The sequence below is a fragment of the Ursus arctos genome, unplaced genomic scaffold (assembly GCF_023065955.2).
Source record: "Ursus arctos isolate Adak ecotype North America unplaced genomic scaffold, UrsArc2.0 scaffold_17, whole genome shotgun sequence".
Lineage (NCBI taxonomy): Eukaryota > Metazoa > Chordata > Mammalia > Carnivora > Ursidae > Ursus > Ursus arctos.
Genome location: NW_026622841.1, coordinates 10,966,487 through 10,991,619, shown reverse-complemented (window position 1 = coordinate 10,991,619; position 25,133 = coordinate 10,966,487). Strand labels below are relative to the sequence as shown.

At 39.5% G+C, this 25,133-nt stretch overlaps 1 protein-coding gene across 1 annotated transcript in view; it reads left to right on the top strand.

Annotated features, from left to right (window-relative positions):
* CDH7 (cadherin 7) overlaps positions 1-25,133 on the top strand; it is a 105,391-nt gene that overhangs the window by 15,930 nt on the left and 64,328 nt on the right. The window lies entirely within an intron of this gene.

The window sequence follows — 25,133 nt, the reverse complement described above, 5'->3', positions numbered from 1 at the left end:
GGTGGGGAGTGGGTGTATTTTCAACAGCAAAAGCACCAATAAAAAGCATAAAAATATGAACATATGGCATTGCGTAGTCTTGGAAAAGTGCATTTTACAATATGAGAGCTGAAACAGGAAGGCAGAATGTTGGGCATGGATGAACAAGGAGACTCAAATTTTTTGCTGCTCTGCACATGTCCATGAATGATCAAAACAAATACATTTTAGTGAGTAGGCAGGTTCACAAATATGGATCTGGGATATTGAAGGTCCACTGTATCTACTTTAGCAAAGAGGATATGCATGAGTCCTAATTTGAGCATTTAGAGAAACAATGCATGAACAGTTTAATATTAAGTTATTAGGCAACTAATCCCTGCAAGTAAATAAACCAGAGGAAAAGTAAATTGATAATGATGAAGATAAATTAAGAGTAAGAAAATTATGGAATGAGTAGCAATAGTTGAATATTCTGAAAAGCTCAAAACGTCACTGACAATATAGCATCCTTTCTGAAAATGGTATGATTTTCAGTTGACTGAATGTGCAAAATGGCACAAGAGGCTGGCAAAAACATTGTGCTGTTTCATGGCAACCATGTTTCCCATAGAATGCTGAGTTAGAATCCATAAATGATAATTGCATCCTAACTTTGGTTTATAAATACCAAATTTATTTAGGTATTAGTACTCATCCTTAGTGGTGCAAAATTCTATGGACAATTTAATGGTACAGGAATTTCTATGGAAATTATGACCCATCTCTTTGTGGCCACCCAAAAGCACACTGGTGGGCTGAAGAAAACACCTTGAGGATCACTAACTTAGACATTGCAAAGAGTGCTCACAGATGTCTGATGTCATATTTTATCAGTTTGGTCTTTTTGATGGAAATCCTGAGCAGAATAAGTTAGGCAACAGTGGTAAAAGCTGAAATTGCAGATGGAGAAAGACACCAAGGGTATAATGGAGCTCACACCTAGTAGGGGACACAGGCAAAATGAAATAAATTAAAATAAAGAGTGTGGAAAAAACGGATACATCATGTAGAGAAAAATAAGGGGATGGGAGTAAAGAGTATCAATAGAGAGGTTATACATTTTTAAAAGGGTGGTCAGCTTTACAAAAAATGACATTTTTACAAAGTCCAAGGGGAGATGCAGAATGAACCCAGCGGACACCCAGGGAAAGTAAATTCCAAACAGAAAACAGCAAGAATAGAGACTCTTAGCTGAATGGCTGCTACGTTTGTGGAAATAAAAATGATCAATGTGGCTGATTGGAGTGAGCAGCATGTGACAGCAGAGAAGAAAGGGGAATCGGATTATCCGGCCGGGTGTATAATCCCTGTTAGGTGTTCTTTGGTATAACAACAATGAACCACAGGTCGAGTGTACTATGAGAAAATAAGTCCTAGGAAACCCATCTCTGTGTCTGCTGTAAAGAGATTATCTTGACCTGCCAGAGTGCTCAGAACTTGATTTGTTCTCAAGTTTTGGTAGCATCTTTTGACTCCTTATTACTTAATCTTTTGGGGGGTACATTTGGTATTCTAATGCTGCCCTTGCTCTTCGTTTATGCTATCTCATTGTATCTCCTCTCTTTATGAGTCACCATAAGTCTCTTCTAGAACAGAGTACTTAGTATATAGACAGGTAGAGAAATAGATAATAAGGAAATTGAACTTGTGTTCTTTTACGATATATGCAGCAACTGCAGTTTGATTAATGGCTTTTGGATTGATCTTTGGTTAACTAGAATTTGGTTAATTTATTATAGCGATTCAATTGCAAAGCAACCCATTTAAACTATGATTTGACTGAATCTATTATGTTGTATGTGATCTAATTTTTGTGAAACTGATTATTAGAGAACACTGAGTACATTCAAAATAAGCCTATGTGTCATATATATGTCATTTAAAAATATATATATTTATATTGGACCAAAGGAACATTTATAGTTCTCTATAGAAACAGCGTGAAAACTGGATCGTCTCCTTAAGGTATGCTGCCAGTCTGGTAGAGAATATTATATTCTGTCTTTAGTTCAATTTAGTTAAAATATGTTTGGTTAAAGTGATAGCATGAAATTCACTATGTTTGGTTAAAATTAGTTAAAATATGTTGCCAGTCTGGTAGAGAATATTATATTCTGTCTTTAGTTCAATTTAGTTAAAATATGTTTGGTTAAAGTGATAGCATGAAATTCACTATCGCATTGTTGAGGCAAAATCTGGTCGTTTAATAACCACATTCTCTAACTCAAAATACGTATTTGTAGAAAATTCAACAGAAAATTCTTAGCCAGCATTTTAAGACAACTGTACCCAATGTAGTCGATATTATATATAGGAGAAAATATAAAACCTTTGGGGGAGGGGAACAAATGACAAAACTTAATGAGAAAATATCTAATGGTTTAGGGAACTTATTATATATCATTTTCCTAGTGGCATTAATTTTAGAGTTCATTGTATACATTATGGGTGGAGTACTTATTAATTTTATTCTGATGTTGATACTGTCTAAGAAAACATGAAAATTATGATGGTGAACTACTGTGGTTTAGAAGGAGATTTATTTCTGGGGCGTATGGGTGGCTCAGTCGTTTAAGCATCTGACTCTTGATTTCATCTCAGGTCATGTTCTCAGGGTCCTGAGATAGAGCCACGCATTGGGCTCCGCCCTGGGCATGGAGCCAGCTTAAGATTCTCTCTCTCTCTCCCCCTCTCCCTCTGCCCCTCCCCACCCAGCTCATGTGCTCTCTCTTTCTCTCTCTAAAAAAATTTTTAAAATAAGAGATTTATTTCCTACACGAGGAACCAGGACAAAGATTACAACAAAAATTAACTTTTAAATATGCAAAATAAAATTTGTAATCATAAAGAGAGTGACAAAAATTTTAAATACCATATTATAGTAAGATACTGAACATTCACTTTAAAATGTGCTATAAATAATTGGAGTGTTCATTGCAACTACAAGTTTCTCCTCCATCGGCATGCAAAATCTTTGGTTCCCTAGGTCCAGAGATATGACCTAGCATAAAGTAAATGATGGTCGTTAATCTGAGTTAAAGCTGCCCATCAATATGGTTATAACATGAATAGGTAATGATGAAATTTTCACTGTAACGTTTAACACATATTCAGGCTTGTGTTTCTACAGTGAATGTACCTGATTGTATAATGGAGATTGATGAGGAAATAATTTTCAAGCTAAACATTTTGATATGACCTATGACATTTCAGGAGTGTACCTAACATTGAAAACCAAGTGATAACCAGGAGAAAGATACGAGTTTTGTGGGTTCTAAAGCTTTATAAGGAAAAAAAAAATATATATATATATATATATATACACACACATACACACACAAACACACACAAACACACACACATATATATGTATTGCTTTTGGATATTTTACAAAATTGTGATTGCATTGCTGTGCCAACTTCCCCCCAGTGTCTGCGTCTTGGGCATGGCTTGTACAAGTACAGAGCCCTGAATCTTAAGGTGCATTAGCTTCAGAATAAATCCACCTTTGCATAGCAAACCATAAATCTCTACTGAAAATGTTTAATTGAATATATTAATATATGTCTGTGAAGGGACTGGTTTCTTGTTCAAAACGATGTTGTAAAAGGATAGTTTTAAGGATTGATACCTCTCTGGGCCAGATAATTTCCATGGTTTCCTGCCCATCAATGAAAACCTATTATTTCTGACCCAAGACTGTCGTATTTTGTTTTTGCTAAAACAAAGTAAGGGTCATTATCATAAGCAACATTTTTTTGACAATGCAGGTCAAGAGTCATGCATTAAATACTTAGGTATATATTATTTTGATAATTTTTATCAAAAATTATTTTTAATTTTAGTAGAGATTTGATATATATACATATATATGTATATATAAATATGTAGAAAGAAAGAACTTTTCTGGCAAAAGATTTTGTGTAATTGATGTTTTGAATTAATTGAATTCTGCCACATATATTTAGGTGCCTAGGGGTCTAAGAAGGATTACTGAAACTTGGATTTAAGCAGCATTATCGACTGTTCTGCATTTCTGTGGCTGCTGGGGCTGTTACCACCGCGGCTGCTGCCGCCGCCGCCAATGGTAGAGGTGGTTTTGGTGTCAGTTCAACGTAACTTAGTAAGAATTTACAGAGTCTTTGCCATTCCTTCTATAAGATATACAGAAGATGGAGAGGAGTTTTCAAATATCAGTAACACATTTTAAGAAATTCGTAGTCTGCATTTCAGGAGATTTGGGGTAAGTGATCAGGATATAGACAGAAGAATAAAATTAGACCTGCTTTAGTTTCGAATTCTGTGCCGTGAAAGACTGCATACGCTGTCCAGATATATAAGGCAGGAACACCAGTGTTATAAGGCAGAGCTATAATTACCTGTTTCTTGGGCTGGCTCTTCTCTTGGATGAACTCTTCGAGGGAGGATCTGTGTCTTTCATTTTTTGCATTCTCAGCACTGAGCAGATGGTCTGATGTAAGTATTTTTAAAATACATTACACAGATGAATATAGCTAAGAAACTACAGTTTCTAAGTAGACTGAGACTAATAGGACTGTGCACTCAGGAGATATATAGGTAATATATTTCCTGAATAACTTGGTGAAATTCAAGGCAAAAGAAGTAAGCAGTTAGTGTGAAAAATGGAAGAGAGTAAATCACGTTTGGTTTTTAGCAGGATACATCTTGGGAAGACAAAAATACTGAAATCGTGCATTAAAATTAAGCAAGAAGAAAGGCAGATATTAGCTGTAAGATTTTGGGTTTTTTTCAATATTTTTACTGAACTCTGTCCTTTTGAACACACTGAAAATAAGCTTGTATGATCAGGAATTGATCCAGATTCATTAAGTGGACGGTGCATTAAAGTTGAACCATCTGGGCAACGGCTGGTTAGGTGCAGAGGCTCAGCTAAAACAGGCACCCAGCTAATGGGTGGTTATTTCAGTAAACGTTTATTAAGTACTACTAATGCACACAGTCCTACCCCTCAAAAATCCTTGAACACGGTGGAAATTTTTATTACTTACAGCTATTTCTACCATGTGCCAAATTCTACATTATTGGCTCAAACCATTAAAGAGGCTTAAAGACCAAAAAGCCGTAAAAACAGGAAACTGCTTGGGATCATGATCACTTCATACCTGGCTTTTGGGTGCTTTATGGAATCCATTCATCCTATATGGCACATATAGTATCTGAAATTAAAGAAAGCTGGCAGCGGAGGGGAGAGAGAAAGAAAGAAAGAGGAGGGGAGGGAGGGAAGGAGGAATGACCGAGGAAACCCTATCTGTTGCATTATATGTAAAGTTAATTTGTGTAGCTGTAAGCCATATTGTGTGGTATGAGCAGGTATGTGTATAAACGCTCCAGTTCAGAACTCACAGGGGCCATATGCCTTCTGCTCAACTAATACAAAAGCTCGAGTTTCTAGTGGCTCACAGCCTCCTGACGTCACCACCTCACTGACCAGCTAGACTTTTCACATCATGCCACTTGCAAGACACTTGTGCAATCCAGAGACTAGCATAGTGAAGGCTATTTATGTGTGTCCTGAAATGGGAAGGAAGAGAGTTGGACCCGCTTTCACTAAGATGAAAGTCTTAGTCTAAGATAGTCAGGAAGTGAGAGTCAGAGTCTTCAATAAGAATCTACTCAGGACAGTTTCACCCTATCCAAGTTTAGATTTTACCTGTAGCTAAGAGAGTTTGCCTGTTGAAAACCAAACTTACAGGATAAGGAAATATAAAAAAAGAAAGAAAAGAAGGGAAGGAGGGAGGGAGGAAGGAAGGAAGGAAGGAATCCATGGTTGTAATGGTCCTATAAGAACTCATCATGAGATTTTTCAGGGTATGCATTAATTTGCTCTTTGATCAAACATTTGTACGTGGGCTGAGCACCCATGTAGCTATATACTGGGGACCCAAATATACAAAGATTCTTGTCCTTTCTGCAGGCCACAATAACATGAGGAAACTTACACATAACTTCAGTGTTGTCTGATAGTGGATTTTATAAATGTGCAATGAAAGATTAAAGGCGAGAACACAAAAATCAGCCTGGGGAGATCAGGCAAAATCTTTAAAGAGAAGATAATATTTCCGCTGAGCCTTAAAGGATGAGAAAGTGGTCCCTAAATAAATGGGATAAGAGAAAAAGATGTTCCTGTTCCAAAGGAGTAGTTTGCGCAAGGCATGGCTTTGTGAGATAATATGATTTCTTTAGGGGTCTGTGATTCAGGTGCCAAAGAGGACAAAGGAAAGGTGGCATCCGTGAATCGAGAGCCACACCATGAAACGTTAACGTACTTGCTAAGGAATTTATTTGTTTGTTTTCTTTTTGTTCTTGTTTGTCTTTTGGTACATTTGAAGGTTGGTTTTGAGCCAACTGGAATTTCGGAAAGGCCCACTGTGCCAGTGTTAAAGGCTTTTAAATTGATGGAGGCAAGATGGGAGGCAGAAGACTGAAGGCTTCAATTCAATAATGATTAAATATTCCTGGCAAGAGATGGTGGGGACTGAAATATGGTCGAATGAGGATAGAAAGGATAAAATGAATAACAGTTATTTGGGAAGTGGAGTAGGTCTGATGCCGATTATAAATGTGGAGCTGAGGACGTCTGGAGGGATACAGAAGGGCAGAAGAGGGTTGCCTGCCTTGTCACAACTGCATGAACAACATCGGCAAAGTGACCTTCCACCTAGTGTTATACGGTGAACTGGAAATCCGTGTTTCTGGCTCAAGACAGGAAGTACCAGATTAAGTTGCAGTTTGACATTGTTGAATTTGAAGTTGCCTGAGGGATATCTACATGGAGATGTTCATTAATGACACCTTCAAATCCCTACACGTAGAAGGTAGGCGAGAAAAACAACTTCTTGAACCTGGCGGATGGTGAAGCATGTAGGATTGACGACTTAGTGAAGGAGAACTGACTTTTACGATTGGTCATAAAAGGGCCCTCTGGGAGCGAAGGGTAAAGGCAAGTACTCTACAATATGCTGATCTTTTACATTCTCTCGCTTTTCTTCAGCCTCTTTTCCTGTTCAACCAAGTAGTCAGAAGTACTTGTGTTTTTTTTTTTTTTGTTTAATACTGCATTAAATGATCTTAGTATGATTTTAGAAAAGCCACTGTTATGGACTATTTGTGAAAGGTGATTGATTAGTTCAAAACACATCCACTGAATTATGAAGTACATACTATAGTGAGTGACTGTGTGTAATATAGTGTATTATTTAGACGCCTTGAACAGATAACTCTATTTACAAAAGTACATTCAGAACTATGAAAAAGTTTAAAATCTCATTAATGTTCTTGCTTTTTGAGGCAATGATCTTATAAATTTGTGAACTGCTTCAAGAAGAATCTAATCTGAAAACTAGGAATGAAACATCTTTAGTCTACCCAGATCTTTAGTCCTTATCTCCATTTGAAACATAAAGTATCTATGAGTTTATGTGTGAGTGTGTATGTGTATATTTATATGCATATATTTATATTTGCATGTGGATATTTCAGTATTACACTTCTAATCAGTTTTTTGCATTCAAATACACACACACACACACACACACACACACACACACACAATGCCACACATACACAAATTGGTAAGATATTTTGGTCCTGAGGCACTGTCCTTTCTACATGGAGTTCTTAAATAGCACTAACATAACAAAAACTGCTATTTATTAACTATTTTGTAGTTTGTAAGTCATATTCTTTTGAGCACATTATCTCACTTGAGTCTTACAAAAAGTCTTCGAGGTTGGGGGAAAACATTATCACTAGTTAACTTCCTTATATGAGAAAATTAAAGCTGAAAGTTGCATGCATAGCGAATAGGTGATGGGAGTCAAGCCTTGGCCCCAAGCATTCTTATCACAAAGTTCTCCTTTCTGTTGTCCGTCACTATCTATTTAGACTAATGCCAGATGTTCCACTAGAATTCTTAGGGGCTGTGTTAAATGATATAATATGTAATAATAATTTAATGTTCGCTCTTTGAGTCTATCCAGTAAATCCTATCACTAGTTTTGTAATTTGTTTAGAATATGACAGAATTATTGGGAAAACACATACAAGTTGACTAGTCTGGATTCCTTCTGCCCCAGTAGTTGAATGAATTCTCCAGTCTTCCTTTTCTTCATCTGTTTCTCTTTGGCCTTTATTTTAAATTGATATCTCTGGCTTTTAATTAAATGACATTTGACTAAATAACCTTTCTCTGTTTAGCATGCTGATTTGTTTATATGGTACTTGGATATTGAGGTTTGAGGAGGACATTAACTGTTTATTTTATGGTAGTATGTTACATATTTTTCTGAAGTACCCCGAAGGCTGACATTCTCTGCACTAAAAAATGGTTCTTAGAAATTCTAGCTGTGCTTTATGGAGCCCCAGCATGGCTGCTGCGGCCAGTGTTTTCTGAAGAGTGGAGAAGTGTACGGAAGACCTCTTAGAGAATTTGGAGGAGAGACGAAAAGGAAAAGGAGGGCTTTCTGGGTTTTGTACTCCCAGGCACTGAATCGATGTGCCCTCTAGGGCTCAAAAGGAGGTCAGTGTCTGTTGAGTACAAGTGAAGAACCAAATGCCTAAGCCTTGAAAGAGCTCCATTGTCATCCCCTTCGCAGAAGCTTGTAGGTGGAGCAGCGGGCAGGATTCCACTCTAGGGCTGTGTTAGCCATCTTACGTTTCAATTCTCTGGCCTTATATTATAAAAACAAATGGACAGTACAGGCTGGAGAATATGTCTCTCTTCTTCCCAAGGTAAATAGCATATGAATAATATAATATCATATTTTAGAATAACACATTTTTTAGCTTTTTTCTTTTTTTCTTTTCACGTGGCTGCAGAGTTGCGTCGTACTGTAGCTTTGGGCCCCTAGAACAGCTGACGGGAGAGGGGCTCTCTTCACTGTGTCCGTTGCCACTCGGTTTCCAGGACACATCTCATGCATGCAACCTGATTTTGTTTGGCCTGCCTCAAAACTCAGCTCTTCATTAACAGCCATCCAAAAAAAAAAAAAAAAAAAATCCTACAACAGTTAAAGAAAAATCATTTTTAAAGTTAAGTGAGGCCATGGAGAGTGCCGTATCGCATTGCTCTTAACAGATCCCCCTCATGTGACTTTCCGTCCCTGCCTCTGCCATCTTTGAGACGCTGACAACAGGCTTGAATGGCTGTTCTGCTTCCTTCCTCCATGGATCATCCTGCTATGATTTCTCCTTCTCTTTTATTTGTATTAAAGGTATTAGTAATTATTCTTTACAACTGGAGTGTTTGTGAGAAAGGGGTGGATGTCTCAGTCTCTTTCCCACAAATGTTTTAAGACCTTTCTTCTACATAAGAGATGTATGAAAAATTCCAGTGAATTCGCTTATTTCCAGGTCATTACAAAACAAACATTTTCACTGGATTAAAAGCCCATATAATAGTATTATCACAGTCCATTCTATAGATTGGTACCCCAGAAATCAGATCGGTTTTTTCGTTAATGGTGGTAACTGTAAATTGCTTACCACATCACATCACACGGTACTTGTCACGGAAGTACACTGTCACTCAGCGTGATTGCAATGGAGACTTGATTTTGTAAAGAAAATAAAAATAAGATTATCTTAAAAGATGTTCTAGAGAAAACGCATGCTGTGGCAGTCCTGAACAAAATGCTGTCATTTATTGAAGCTGTTGTCATTACGTTTCTTTGAACAACATATAATATTCTGTGCTTCGTGTGCTCTTTTCACTTTTACTTGGCTTTCCTTGATTTTCATGTTAGATAAATGTAAAATATGGGTAATTTTGGCATGGAATCCGATGGGTTTGATTGTAGAAAGCCTTAGGCAATGTATTCTTGCTTTTGCAAAGCCTGTTGCATTTCAGAAGGGGGATGTAGAAGAAGATTATGGGAGAGTTAGACGTGGGAAGTAAGAGATAAAAACCAAAAGGCAACACGTTCTGCCTGTTATACCTGCATTTTCTTTTCACATTTTGCGCTCAAAAATTGGGATGCCAGGTACAATTAATGGCATCTTAAAATTGTAATATGTCTTTTTTTGTGCGTTGGAATATATGATTATCGTGCATATCACAGTTGTTGAGGTCATGCCACTGGAGATACTGAATGCTAAGCTGATCTTTAGTATGGAAAGTTGTAGGGAGCCATCCATAACTCTGAGCTGGAGAGCAATAAAATGAGTGTGGTGTAGTAAGGTGCATAGATATGACAGCCATGTAATACTCTGTGTTAGAGATGTTTAAGGAGGGCAGAACAGTTGAAAGTCCTCAAGTTTTTCATAAAATCGAATTTCTGTGGTGTTAATGTATATAAGAAATAACAAAATCCAATTCAGGGCAGTGATGGGCAGAGTAGTGACAAAATGACAAAGTTGGCAGACTTTTGAGGTGGAATATTGGAAGTGGGCAACTGGGGGAGGGGGCAAAGGACAAGGAGAGATCAGAAACAAAAACTGGAAATTTCCATCGCTATAAAGTCACATTTTGACTCACTGATGGCTGGATTTTTCATACGGGGGAGTGCAAGAATCCAGATTCTTCCAGGTCGTTCTGCTCTCATAAGAGGAGATGGGCAAGCACAGTGCAGTATAAGTAAAAATGGGTAGAATCCAGACTTTGTTGTTAGTCTGACCTCGATCAAGTCTGAGACATTATTCTGTGAGCTTGGGCAGAGTATTTAATCCTGTTAAAACATAGTTTCCTCATGTATAGAATTAGGCCAGTAATGCCTACCACAGACGGTTGTCGAGAGAATTAAAGGCCCCTTTACCACACTGTCTGGCACATAATTACACTCAATAAATATTAGTTCTCACTATTAGCTATTTGAATAAGAGAGCTATAAAACAATATGGGAAGCAGGGTGGATAAAAGTCAGGATTGCAAACATAAAGCAAAGAAATAAAAGGCTACAGAAAGGAATAGAGGAACTATGTTCTTTAACAGGAGTGATGGGATTTTGAGTTAGACTGGATGAAGCCTGCAGGAAAATTTTGTTACAACTTTATGTTTAAATTGGTCCCATTTCACATACTATTGCAGTCCGGACTCAGCTGGTCATAGTGATTACTGTTTTATATTTGATGTGACGACACATGCCTATTCCGTTACGGGATTCTTCATTTATTTAAATCACAAGTAGTTGAAATGAAGGCAATTCAGTCAGCATTCTTTTTCTTCTTCTTCTTTTTTTGGGGTCCACAGTGAAGGATGTTTTAGCTAATAGAAGCAGCATAGAAGGCAAGGGGTGAAATAAGCACCCACAAAGATGCCCTCCAGGAAGGCTTCTCTGCATTAGTATCCATCCGTGGCAGGCTTCTACCAGGAAACCATCGTCACAGTACAGTCTTGTGCTCTTTCAAACTGAAATATAATAATACATCTGAACCATGTGTCTGTAATGTGACAGGATGAAGTACAGAGAAAATGTATAACATTGTAAATCTCAGGGAAAGGAAGAACAAGTGGGTTTCCTTCGTGTCTATATTTGTAAGTGATACTAATTGAATTTTGTGCATGTCAGACAAATTACAAGTAAGTACCATGAATATTTCCTTTTAAATAAGTGCACTTGTCCAAACAGTTGTGTTTAGGTAGCATGTTATTTTGACATACCCTTTAAAGATACCTTGTGTATGTTCTTAACATAGATTTTTAAATTAAAAACTAATTCTGTTGAATTATTTTTAACCAAATTGTGAGCCGTGATACATACGCAAAACAGATCCTCCCAAGTGCCCAGAAATAAATGTCTTAATACCTTTCCCCCCCATGAGCCACTATAAAACAGACATTTTTGAAATTATAGAAAAGAAGCTTATAAATCTATGGGATTTTTCTGAGGATACAATAGTCTGAACATGTTCTGAGATACTCCCCACTTTCCCAAGGTGGCATAACTACACAATTCTTATATGTGATTTTATAAAGTAGTTTCAGCTGAGGCATTGTCATACACCGAAAACCTGGCCCTCAACGTCGGATGCTGTTCCTGGAGTAAGACAGGATATAGCAGGAATCTGCATGGATAGCTGTGGTTCCCCCATGTTTACTTAAAGGAGATGTGTAGAGTTCTAGGGATAAAAGGGAAGCTTTTAAGGCTTCCTAGTTCAATCCATTTTGTAAATGAATGAACTAAAATACGAAGAAGGTCCCAGTTCTTTAGGGTTGTCCAACATGGGAGCCATGTCCACGTCCCCCGTTTCCCTGGTTCTTGTCCGGTCCCTGTGCCCAGGTGCTTAATACAGACGTGAATCGGTTTCAGTATGATTCTTATTCACTTTAGCAATTGTGATTGTGCTGCCAAAGAGCTTATTTTATTCATTTTAAATCCCAGTTCTGTGAATTAATGGATAGCCGAGTAGAGTTCTAATATTTAATACTCTTTTGAGAAGAAGGGACGGAGTCACACTATGAAATAAATGTGCTGTTCAGAAAGTACTCAGATAACATTACATTTTCAAAATTAGAACGTCATCAGTTTAAAAGCTAAACAGAATTGCAGAAATCATTCTTAAGCAATATAGTCACTCATCTTCCTTTGCCTGCACCTTAGCAGGGGGAATGTGACCATTTCTGTCTCTGATACTCTTGGACTCCTGCTGCTAATACCAGAACAGCCTATATACAAAGCCAGATCATGAGCAGTTCTCCTGGGAAAACCAATGGTGCCGTTCTGGGCTCTGCAAGATGAGAGCTATTTGAGGATGTCTCACTCTTGTATCAACCAGTTACTGACTTTGCTTTATTGCTGCCCGTCCCTTCCACTTCACTGTCTTGCTCCCTTTTCCCCTCTATTCTTCTTCTAGCTTTACTAATTGTATTGCATTTGTTTGTGGAAACTTTTATCCTTAGGGCATTTAAACACTGCAATCAAGATGCTCAGTGGTAGGAAGCCTGGGTTTTGCAGTCACTTGTGGTTGTGTTGGGCACTAGCTAAGAAGGCTCAGAAGGAACTTTGTTTTTCTCATTTATTTCTAAGTGATATCTTGCTTTAGAGAAGAAAACATGGCTTAGCTCTTCTTAGGTCACCTGAGCCAGAATATGGTCTTTTTATTTCTTAAACCTGCTATATTTTAGATGAGGCAATTACATATCCCGTGGAGAGTCCTGTCATGTGAAACAGGTTTATTTTTTCATTTAGGAAGCTTCTGTGTTTATTGAAATTCTGCCAGGGATTTTTTTTTGAGGTATGATTTTAAAATCTGCACCCTTTAAGCAAATTATTGGCTAAGCTCCATAGGCATGCTTATTCTCTCTCTCTCTCTCTTTTTAAGCTAGCTAATAAACCTATTTTTTCTCTGTCCTTCAAAGTGATATTATCAGTAAAGTGCAAGAACACTTCCATCAGGTTCTTCTCTCTTTCTTTCTTTTAGGCCAGTGATTCTTAACATTGGGTATATAATAGTATGACCTTTGTTTTAAAACAAAAAAACAAAAAACAAAAAAACAAAATGCTGAGCCCGTGGACTCATATTCTGATTGAACAATTGTGTAGTAGGGCTGGGCATCATACCCCTTGAGTGAACATAAGACACTCACCCTGAGTGTGGAGAACAAGGGTGTCCTATGAGGAGAAATGCATGCAGACTTAGCTCTGGGCTCACTGCGTGAAGAGCATTTTGCTTCTTCCTCTTCTCAAATGAAAACACACAGTGAATTCTCCTCTCTCCGGTGACTGGATCACGCACAGGATTAAGTTTCTAGGAATCAAAGCGGTTGGGAGCATGGAAAAAAAATAAGAGTATATCAGGTGTGGACCGAAAGAAACAAGCAGCGCTCTGCCCAGGTTTATGTCTTTTATGAGTGTTGTCACCCTGCAGCTTCTTCAGCGGCTGCGGCTTCTGATCTACAAGGACACACCTCTCACCAAATTATGTAAATGTGCTTCTCACTCTCCTAGGCCCCTGTAGGAGACCGCGTGATGTGCGTGAGGACAGATGTCCGCAGAGAGCCAAGCTCTGCCACTCGTTAGTTACTGATCGCTCGTTACCTGTATGCGTGCTGCTGGCAAGGTCCACAAAAACAGACTCTGAGACAGGGATTTGCCTGTAGGGTATTAATTGCAGTGCATTCTTGGAATTAAGGCTTGGGAGGGAGGGAGGGCAGCAGGATCTGGCAGATTTCAAGTACTGAACATGCAATCAGTTGTAACCTAGAGGTGGCTAAGCTTTGGGGAGCTGTGGAGCTGGAAAGGTTCTTCGCAGTTTTCCTGAATTAGGGGAGAAGGAGGAGCTTTAAAGCCCTGCATCAGCTACTTTGGATGTGGGATGCCCCCAAGAAAGAAGTTACCTTTGGCAAAGTGGCTCTTTTTGGCAGTTTCGCAACTCGCCAAATTTGTAAATGTCTCAGAAGTGACAATCTGGGGAAAACTTAGCCGAGAAATGTCAGCCACCAACACTTCCAGTGTTTCACTGGTTCGGGAAAGGAGTGGACCTGAGAGGCTGCCTTGACATTCCCTAGAGGCCCCCTCCCCTGCCCCACTAATATCCCTTCACTTCATGTAATCCATTCGGAGATCAGCTTCTATGGAAACCTCTTTTCTTGGAGGAATTTTCAGTGCAGCCCCTGTTGTTGCCGCTGATTTTCAGATTACAACTGATGCTCACCAGTTTTCCTCTATCCACCCAGCCTGCCTCAGGCTGGGGTCTTGCTCTTGCCCACTTACCATCAAAATGGAGCAAGGGAGTATCCAGAGACTCCCAAGTGTCCAGCAGCAAAACCTATTCTTCCCCACTGTGTGGGAGAAGCCCACCTCCTCCTGGTGAGCAAGGCCAATTACACCTACGGGGATGGTGGTCCCTTGGTGCTGGGAGTTCAGAGACAAGGAGAGAGCATGAACCGGGTGCAGTCGCCTGCTCTAGGACTGGGAGGCACACAGTCCACAAGTGGGGCAAGAGAAGGGACAGATAACTTGAACATGCCCACTCTACCCTTTTATTTCCTGCTCCTGGATACTCTACCTATCCTGGGAGGCTCTATGACATTAGATGAGGCATTTCTCTCCCGTGCAGAGCAAGTTTTCACAAAGCAAGTGGGCATGAGAACCGGAGGATTCCGGCACCCCCTGCAGTGGAGGAAGTGTTTCAGCCCTCGGGGTGAAAGTGGGGTGGGGCAGGGGTGCCACACCACAGATGCCTAGAGGAACAACCTCTGAGGTTTGAGATTATACATATTTTCTTTCTATTATCGGTTTCTTTGTTTGCTCTAACATATCCAACCTTTTAGTAAACATACCATAGTCTAAACTATTAATTTTTTTGAGCAGACATGAAGTATTTCTTTAGGAAAAAATAAAGTATACCCCCCAGAATGTCTGATTCCAACCAAGGTAAACATGTAAAATATAAACAGGATATTTTCGTTACTCTTAGTTTATCTTTCTGGCCCCAGAGGGATTCCCAGAACCTAAGATCATTTCCGCATCTCGATAATATAATATGTATCACAGGGTATATGATGGATACAGAAATCTATACTGTTTACTTTTCCCTTATAACTTTGGGTAGAGAAGGGACAGTTCCCTTTTGGGTAAAATATATAAACAAATCAACACACAAAATTTTATTCAATAAGCTTATGTAGAATAAATTATAACTACAAATTAATTGAAAGTGCTGAACAGTTTAAAGCCATGACATTGGTCTAAAGAGGTTTGTATGTGAGGTGTTGTATTTGTTAGACCAGAATTTTCTGTCTGGGATGCTGGCTGAAAATTCATATTCCTGGTTCCAACTCAAAGAGATTCTCATTCTGTGCACTTAAGACCAAACCCAGAAACTGGCATTTTTAACCAACATCTCAGGTAATGTCAATGCAGGAAACCTACATTCTGAGCTTCAGTCAATAACTTCAGTAGCCACCCAGTGGGTTAAGATCAGTGAACTGTTCTGTAGTCTTTAAAAAAGAATCTATTTAAACAGACGTTTACAGAATATAGATTGTGATATATTTCCACTATAAAGCCTCTTTTTGTATGTCATATATAAAACGTAGTCTCTATTGTAAATTAGTGCATCCTGTGTATTACTGAGTCTGAAGATTCCTAGAACGGCATTTATTCCATCCTCAGTCAAGTGCCTTCCTGGAAATCAAGTTCTGCCTTTCATCGTCAGACCGTTTCTTAGTAATAGGTTTCTTGTCTCAACTTAAATATCATTTCTTTAAAAAGCACTTCCCTGAACCTCTGAACTCGGTTTGATTTTCCTGTCAGATGATTTCTTGGCATTCCGTGGGTGCTTTTTTTATGGTCATCAGAATTGCAATCGTTTGTTCAACCTGGTCCACTGACAGCCTGCTGCGTGGACGGCCTTTCTCTCCACGAGCTCATGAAAATGGGCACTGCTTGGCCCCGTGCCGTAGGCTGCCCCTCGCTACTCTCCCTCTCTCGTCTTCATTCATACGCACCCATCCGCCTGGCCTACAGGAGATACTCCGTACTCACTTATAATAGATGATTAATATATGTTGAGTTTCTAGATGGAGACAGAAGCAGACCTGATCCAATCTCTGTTTTTCCAGGACAATCCAGCTTGGGCACAAGGATGATGTTAATTGTATCCCTTTAGTTGAGGTGTAATAGGTGAAGTAGTATTTCTCACCTGGCACTTTTAATAACAGCTGAAGGGATACTTGTGATTTTATAAAGATGTCAGAACGGATTAGCTAGACAAACATTAAATACTTAGTGACAATATTTGAAGCCAAGTTTACCAAATAGATATCACAAATTACAAATAATGTATATACTTAACTGTTTACTGTTAAAGTTAAACCAGCAGCTGCCCTTAGTAAGATCTTATTAATAAGTGTAAGAATAACCAGTTACTGTCTGTTCTTCTCTTGGACTAGCTCCTTTTCTCTCTTCACCCTCCTCCTTCCATGTTATCTCTGAAATTCTGTGTCTCCCCGTATCTTCTATCTTCGTCCACTCACTGGCCCCTGTCAGGTCACACTGGACATACAGAATCCTTGTCTCAGAACTGATAAGATAGTGTACAGTAATTCTCTTGTTTAAATTATACAAGCATCAAAGTTTTCTCCCCGAAACATAGACTCCAGAATCATACTTCTATTAACCATTATTGTTTGTATTTTTGAATACACAAGGCAATACAGTGCAACTGACTGCAGGAAGTTTTTGGCAAACATGCTATGCTCTTGCCCTCCGCAACATGGACCTGAATGCCTTCTCCAAATGCCATGTACAGAATATCTGTGCAAGTCTTAGAGATGGCTTCTTCAATTGCCCTGTGCCTCCCTGGTAGTTAGTAGCCTCATGTCTTGCCTAATGTTAGGACAGGAAAAGAGTTTTGGACTGATTATTGCCTAGAAGCATTCAAGAGATTTCACACAGGTTTTATCCACTGGCCCAGTGCTTCTCAACTCATCGGCGTGAAGGGTCCAGTTTGTCTTGTTTACTTGCAAACTTACTGGTTTTTAAAGATCATAGAACATACGTTTTTTATAACCTCCTAATAATTTTGTAGCTATATTAAAAATGACTACTTAGAAAATTCAGTCCTCATTTTTTCCATTATTATTGGCTCAACAGACATTAAATTGCTCCATAAAATAACTATGAAAATTGCTAAGCCTTTCCTCTCAATTTTCTGTACTTACCTAGATTTGGACAGATGGCACCAGTCCTTGGACCCCACATTGAGTCGTACTGTGTTAACCTCCTGCAACATGTTCTGCTCAACCTGCCCCCGTTTAAAAAGCAAGATTGAAATTTATCCTCTTGAGCAAAAAGCTTGATGTTTCCAGAGGTTTGCTTTTTATATGCTTTTGCTTGACTACTTGGAGTTTAGAAGTAAGTGAGCAACGTACTACAGGGGAGCCCTGAAGTAGAGAACAGGATGGGCTCACAATTACACTGGATGAGGAGGAGTCGGACGAGGAGGAGTTTGATCAGGAGGAGTTTTGATCAGTTACAATTTGACTCAAGGTGGATTTCCTAGGTTGTTTGAAAGTTCTGGATGTGGCCTGGAGACAGCAATCAGAGAGAGGATGAGATGAGCGCCGTGGAGATTTCTTTAGGGAGGCACGTGTAGCTGTGTGGAATAGAGAATGCTTCTCTGCGTTGTTATCACTGGGTCCCTGATGACAAAGATGCAGCTCTTAGCGTGAAGTTCTGAGTAACCACGCCATAGGCATAAATGTAGAACCGTTGCAAATAAAAGCAAGATTCTCCCCCTAAGGGATGCAGATGATTCTATTGTGCTGCTAGAGGTGAACTTATAAATATGGATAGAAAGTTGTATTTTACAAAATACTTCCAAATGCATTACTTCATTTTATCCTCACTTCAACACGCAAGGCCAGCTGTACCTTTATGGATACTGATCTATAACAGATGAATGACCTGTGATTTAAGGGTGATCAAGGCATCACAATAAAGGGCAGAGTAGAGATTCAGGAGCCATGCTTTGGCTCCTTTGCCCTGGTGACCTAGCAATTGTACCTCTCAACTACTAAGTTAGTGAACAAAGACCTTAGAATGCGTGTTCATTGCCAATGGATGAGTGTGAACTTTTTCTGAGGGGAAAAAAAAAATCAAAGCCATCTGACTAGTACCTCCTTTTTACCCATCGTTGGCTAAGAAAAAAATAATAAAGAAATGAGACCTTTTTTTGACAGTTTTAACCTTACCTAAGCACGTCCTGGATTGCATCCCTTTTCTGTATTACTCTATGTGTCGTAATTAATACCTTAACTTTTTAAACCATGCTGCTTCATCAGAGATGCATCACAAGTAAATTGTGTTTCATTACCCTGGACCACAATGATAATTATAAATTAGAAATACTTCAACCAGAAAGAAATGACTCATACCCTTGTTTTCGTCTATAATATTTCTTCAACAACTTGATAATTACATGGTATCCAGTGGCATGTGGAAAATATCTATTACAAAGCATAATGAGAAAAGAAAACTTGCATGGAATGTGTATACATGAGCGGTTGTATTTCTACCAGCTATTGTTTAAATCTGCCCTCTATACTTCCAGTTTTAGCCTGGGGAAGTTTAGTCAATCACATGAGTTTCAACAATCTGTAATGTATTTTTAAACTTTAAAAAATCGCGAGTCTGTAATAAGTAAGCTAATGGTAGGAAAGTCACCTTAGAAATCCTTTGCTAATATTCAATATAAATCATTCTCAGATTGATTAACGTGCTGCTCGGCCATCATTACCCCATTTCTGTACACAGATGTAGCACTAGTGTGAACTTTTATATTTTTGTAATAATGACTTTTTGCATTTTTCTTACTCAAATGTTCATTACAAGGAAAACTGAATATAAACTAATTATTTCCATCTTCACTGTATGTAGGTCAGTGAAGATCACAGAGACCTTTGTTGACTTGAGTTTTATTTTTTAGTGTCGAAGCTTTCATGATAAACATTATCTCTTTCCATATAGTATCATCTTACGTCTAGATTTAATCCTCTTTTTGTCACATGAATATTTGTATGTTACATTACAAAGTACAATTGTGGTTATTATAGTGCTTTACCTTAATGAATTGTGTTCTACTCTGTCACCTCAAGTAGTTGTCACAATTGTTCAGTGAAGTCCCAGTACAGGTATTTTTTACTTCCGTTTTGCAGGGAAGGTGACTAAAAGACAAGGTCATCAGTACGATCGAACAACATGCAAAATTTAAGATGTTCACGGAAGAAAAGTTGATCAACATAGTGACTTGATTTTTTTTTTTTTTACCTTAGTCTTTACTAAACAGATTTATTCACCATATTCAGACTTTAAGCAGATAGATTGATGGTACTAGACCAGGTAGTTCGTATCAGGCCCTAGTTAATTAAATAGATGTAAGAAAATTGTCAGAACTGCAATGCATCGATCTGTTTTTAGTTTTGGTCTTTATAATCTTTTTTTTTTTTTAAAGATTTTATTTATTTATTTAACAGAGATAGAGACAGCCAGCGAGAAAGGGAACACAAGCAGGGGGAGTGGGAGAGGAAGAAGCAGGCTCATAGCAGAAGAGCCTGATGTGGGGCTTGATCCCATAACGCCGGGATCACGCCCTGAGCCGAAGGCAGACGCTTAACTGCTGTGCCACCCAGGCGCCCCTGGTCTTTATAATCTTAAATTAAAAACTAAATAGTAGATAAGTTAATCAAGGACATGGAGATTCTTTCATCCAAGGGCATCCAAAGGTCTATAAAACCCTCCACCAGCACCTGTGTGTGTGTGTGTGTGTGTGTATGTGTGTGTATGTGTGTGTGCACTACTGCATAAGACTCGGGAAACAGGAATAAGAAAGCCTGTCTGCCCCTCCAGGGTTCTGTCTCCTGGGGAACACAGATATGTAAATATGCAAGTTCGGAGTAATTGCCAAATGTTACAACGGACATAGAAAATGGGGTATCTGAGCTCTGTCTAGGCAGATCAGAGGATTAGGGAGAACAACCCTGAGATACAAGATGTTTTTTGTTTGTTTTCTTTTTGCCTAATGCTATTAAAACTTAAAAGGATAGAAATTAAAGTAAAACAATAGAACTGCTATTTTACAAAATGGATTATAAATTTACTAAATTTAAGACAATGAACTGTTTATTGAGAATGTGGAATATGGTGATAAAAAAGAACCCAGCTCTTAAGGAGTTTATACATTAAAGAAAGGGTTGGATGAAAACAAATAAACCAGATTTTCAATATGAAGCAGAATTAAATGCCTCCTAACAGAGAAAGGCGAACAGCATGCCGTGGGAGAAAAATAGGAAGATTGTTAAGACGTCAGTGAAAGGGAGCTTGCATTAAGCTGAGCTGAATGTCGGTTGGCGGCAAGATGAAGGACTTGTGTTGAAAAAGATGGCACAGCTTGCTTGGTTTGGGCAGTGTGGTCCTCAGCCAACGTGGCTGGAGCACGGAGTGCCTTCTGAGACGTGATGGAAAAGAGAGACGAAAGAGCTAGCATAGGGCTGCATGGAGCCCCATGCTTAGAAATTGGGGTAAATCCCTAGACCATGGAGAGCCATTAAAAGTATTTGATGAGGGTGTGATATAATTCAGTGTGCATTTTAGAGACATAATTTCTGACACACAGAAAATGGAGAAGAACTGGAGAGTTTTATAATAGCCCTAGTGAAAGATTTTAAGATTCCAAATTAGGGCTCTTGTGAAAGACTGAAAAAGAAAAAAAGAGTTGCTCTATTAGAGGTAATGAGTAGGTATTCTGTCAAGCAGGGAGTGAGAGAGCCATAGTGGGTTACTAAACATACTACAGGGGCGCCTAGGTGGCTCTGTCAGTTAATTGTCTGCTTTTGGCTCAGGTCATTATCCCAGTGTCCTGGGATCGAGCCCCATGTCGAGTCCCATGTTGGGCTCCCTGCTCAGCAGAGAGCCTGCTTCACCCTCCCCCTCTATGGTCTCCGCCTCCTTATGCTCTCTCTCTCTCTCTGTCTAATAAATAATTAAAATCTTAAAAAAAATAAACATACTACATTTTAGGGTGCATGTAAAGGGTGCTTTCCATTCCTGGCCTGTGTACTGATGAAGAGTCCAACACAGTGATATTCCTTACGCTGTTACCATACATGGTGCTGTCATAGTGACATAGAGGAAATGCAGAATGATTGTATCTCCTTCTCTCCTGATTCTTTTGTCTTGAGCTAGACCCAGCTAAGAGGCATGTGTGTGCTCCTCACTGTTTGTGTTTATTAGCAAAATAATAATAATGATGATGATGATGATGATGATGTAGTAAACATTTACCTTGGAGTCACAACAAATATTTTGAATAGGATTTAGGAATCTATGCAGTAAAGGTGAGTTTTGTATGGTGATTAATGAATCAAGGTTTTGTTGTTACTGTTTAGGTGACTCATAAGACCACATTTATAAGGGTATTTGTGAATGAAATAGACATAACATTGTAAGTTCTACTCTGCCCAAATATTTGTTTTCAATTGTATATTTTATTGTTTATTCATTTGCCATATGGTGGGACCATAGAACGCTTGTTTATTTTTCACTGCACAGAAGTTTTTGCTGTGGAGAATAGTGTTTCTCCGCTCTGTCATCGTCATTCACAAAGACGGTGTGTACCTGCGTATGTGTGTGCGCACGCGGGCGCCTACACAGACGTGTTTTACTTAAGGTCGCTATTAGGTAGTTCTGCACTTGCAAGTTTTTCTATGCTGAGCATTTTCTTTAAAGCAGAGGAGTATAATAGTTTTTCGCTAACAGCATGGGTTTTACTCTGCCTATTAAGATTAGAGTATTAGTGCACATGGCCTCAGATTAAATGTCTGACTGCATCTGATAATTAGGAGTCCATCTTAGCATCTCAGAGTTGGTCATCCACTTTTAAATACAGATGCTTGCACTAACCTTGCAAGGACACTCAAAGCAATTTTCTGCTTGTGAATTCTAGCGGTGATTACAAGCCTAGTGATGGTCGTAGCTGGTAGAAAAGTGTCAGTGATGGAAGGATGAAGAAATGCAGGGCTCCGGAGACAGAGGGCAGTGTGTGTGTATGTTTGTGTGTGTGTGGGGGGGGGCTAGAAAAGAAGCCTGATCCTCAGATGATTGGAGAAACAAGCAATATGAACCTTTTTTTTTTTTTTTTCCTTTGAGCCCTTATGCCGTCAGTGATGGAGAACAATTAACAATACCACGAATGTGAAATACAGTGTCAGAGCTCAGGCTGAAGATCAGCTCAGGATTTAATGTGTGTTGTGTATTGAAAAGGAATGTGTCCTCTCTCCCTTACCTGGGTACTACGGGAGCATTGTATCACCACGCAATGGAAACAGCAGTTAGGGTGCCTGGGTGACTTGGTTGGTTCAGGTCATGATTCCAGGGTGCTGGGATCTAGCCTCACAGCGGGCTCTCTGCTCAGCGGGGAGCCTGATTCTCCCTCTGCCTCTCTCTCTCTGTCTCTCATGAATAAATAAAGAAAATCTTAAAAAAAAAAAAAAAAGAAACAGCAATTAGCTGACAGGAATTAGTTAAATGAATCATAAGGACTGGTTCTAAAAATGGTAGTCCCTAATGAGACTGAGAAGACATAGCAAGCCTTTGATTAAAGACACAAGGTGTATGTCACTTAAGTGTTTCTGTGGTCATCGGATCGTCCTCTAATGTTTCACACCAAGGTCAGTGGTAGTGTGAGACTCTTCTAACGCTGAGAGGCATGGATGGGGTGAGGAAGGGTGAGGAGAGTAGCCGTGAGGAGTGTGTGGAGGGGTGGGCGTCCTTGAGATGTCAGCAGCTTAAAACAACTTGTTTTCATCCATCATCTGCACTTGTCTCAGGAGTCGTTTTTTGCTCTGTGCTGTTGAAGGTGGCGGAGTGTTTTGCTGTTGTGTAATGCCAAGAAAGGGCCCTTCTGTCAAGTCATAAAATGTGTTGATGGAAACCACTCAAAGCACCAAGCTTCTTTGAGACTTGGGGGTGATCGGAGGTGGGGGTGCATGCGCCCTTCCTTCTCTGAATTTTCCTCTGCTGCAGCTTTTCATGTCCGCACCTCACCGGACCACACACGTCTCCCGAGGCAGGATCTTGTTGCCGGCAGTGGAGATTGAGCGTTCTAGCAGTCCCCGTTTTTCGTAATCCTGGTGCAGCCACAGAGCGCTGGTCATGTGACCTCAGGCGAGGCACTCAGCCTTTCTTTACCTTAGTTTCCTTATCTGTTAATAGGGATAATGAATTCATTCAATGTGAGCATGAGCTGAGTTACTATATAGAGAACATTAGGAACAGTGCCTGACACACAGGAATCTCAGTAATCCAAACTGTAGTGATTTTCAGCTTGCTTGCTTCCTCGAGGGAGCTATCGAAGCAACAGTAACCCTGAGAGTGACTTAAGAAAATTAGGCAATTCACCATATTTCAAGAATTCAGCCCTTCCAGATGGGTGGGTCAACATGCGGCACAGTGATCCCCTAGATAATTCCACACCGAACAAATCTACATTATAACTTGTGCCAGTAATTAATTTCTTGTATTACTGAGCCTGATAAAAACTACAGAAACTAAAGGAGAAATCAGGTCCTGGAGTGTTCTGGAGCAGAGCATAAACACAGCTGTGACGGTGAGGGGGAAGAACCGCTTACAGAAACCGTGGTGTGGAAAGCGGTACCCCCTCCCCCCCACCTCCCACAGGACGAAGGTAGCGTCCTACGGCACACCTCCCCTAGTCGTGTCCCATATTTCATGTTTGTAGCACCTCGTCTTTTAAAGAATGCAAACCTAGTTCTGTAGGACGGTGTGGAGCCTCTATCGTTTGGTAAATTGGGTTTTGCATTCGTCTCACTCCAAGTCCAGATGATGGCGGTTGTAGGGGATGAAAGATTGTGGAGACGACAGATGGAGTCCTGTGTTTTTAGGTTATGAAGTTCAGGAAAATGTGTAATTATGTCTAAGTTTCCTTAGGTTCCTCTGTTCAACATAACGTGCTGACATACAGCAGGGGACAGTTCCAGATACGAAATGCAAATCAGTAGGTGCTGGCCCTGCTGCCGATTGCCGGGGTCAATCATGCAAATCTAATGCAGTTCTTGGTATTTCAAGAAAGGTTTGAGTTGAAGTCTCAGGCACATACTGATTTAAAATTCCTACTTCAGAGAGCAGTGTAATTTTTCTCGGCTTCACGTTTTAAAATACAGAACAGGATTTGGGGGCGGATTTAGTGACTGGACATCCATCCATACTTGTTACTCTTGAGAGGGGGTGGGAGGGAAGGGTGTCCTTAAAGAATGTGGGAGTTTCTAAGCATATTAAATGCTTTATTAGATCTAAATTTGCCAATGTTCTATAGCAAGTCCCTTTGCTTGGAATAAGATCAAATCAACCGATTATACGTGTTTACTGAATGCTCTGTTCCAAGAAGATGGCTAAAACTGGCAAGGACAGACCAGATAAAAATTAACACCACCACAAGTTCCTAACTTTGGGAATGATAGAAAATACCTTTGGAAATGAGACTGTTTACAGGAAGAAATGAAATTGTCTTGCTCACAAGTGCAAGCTGACACATTCTAATAGCCTTTCTGCTGTGCGCAATAAGCATCAGCTTATCTTTCCAAGAACAATAAAAGTCCGGGTACTGCTGCCTGA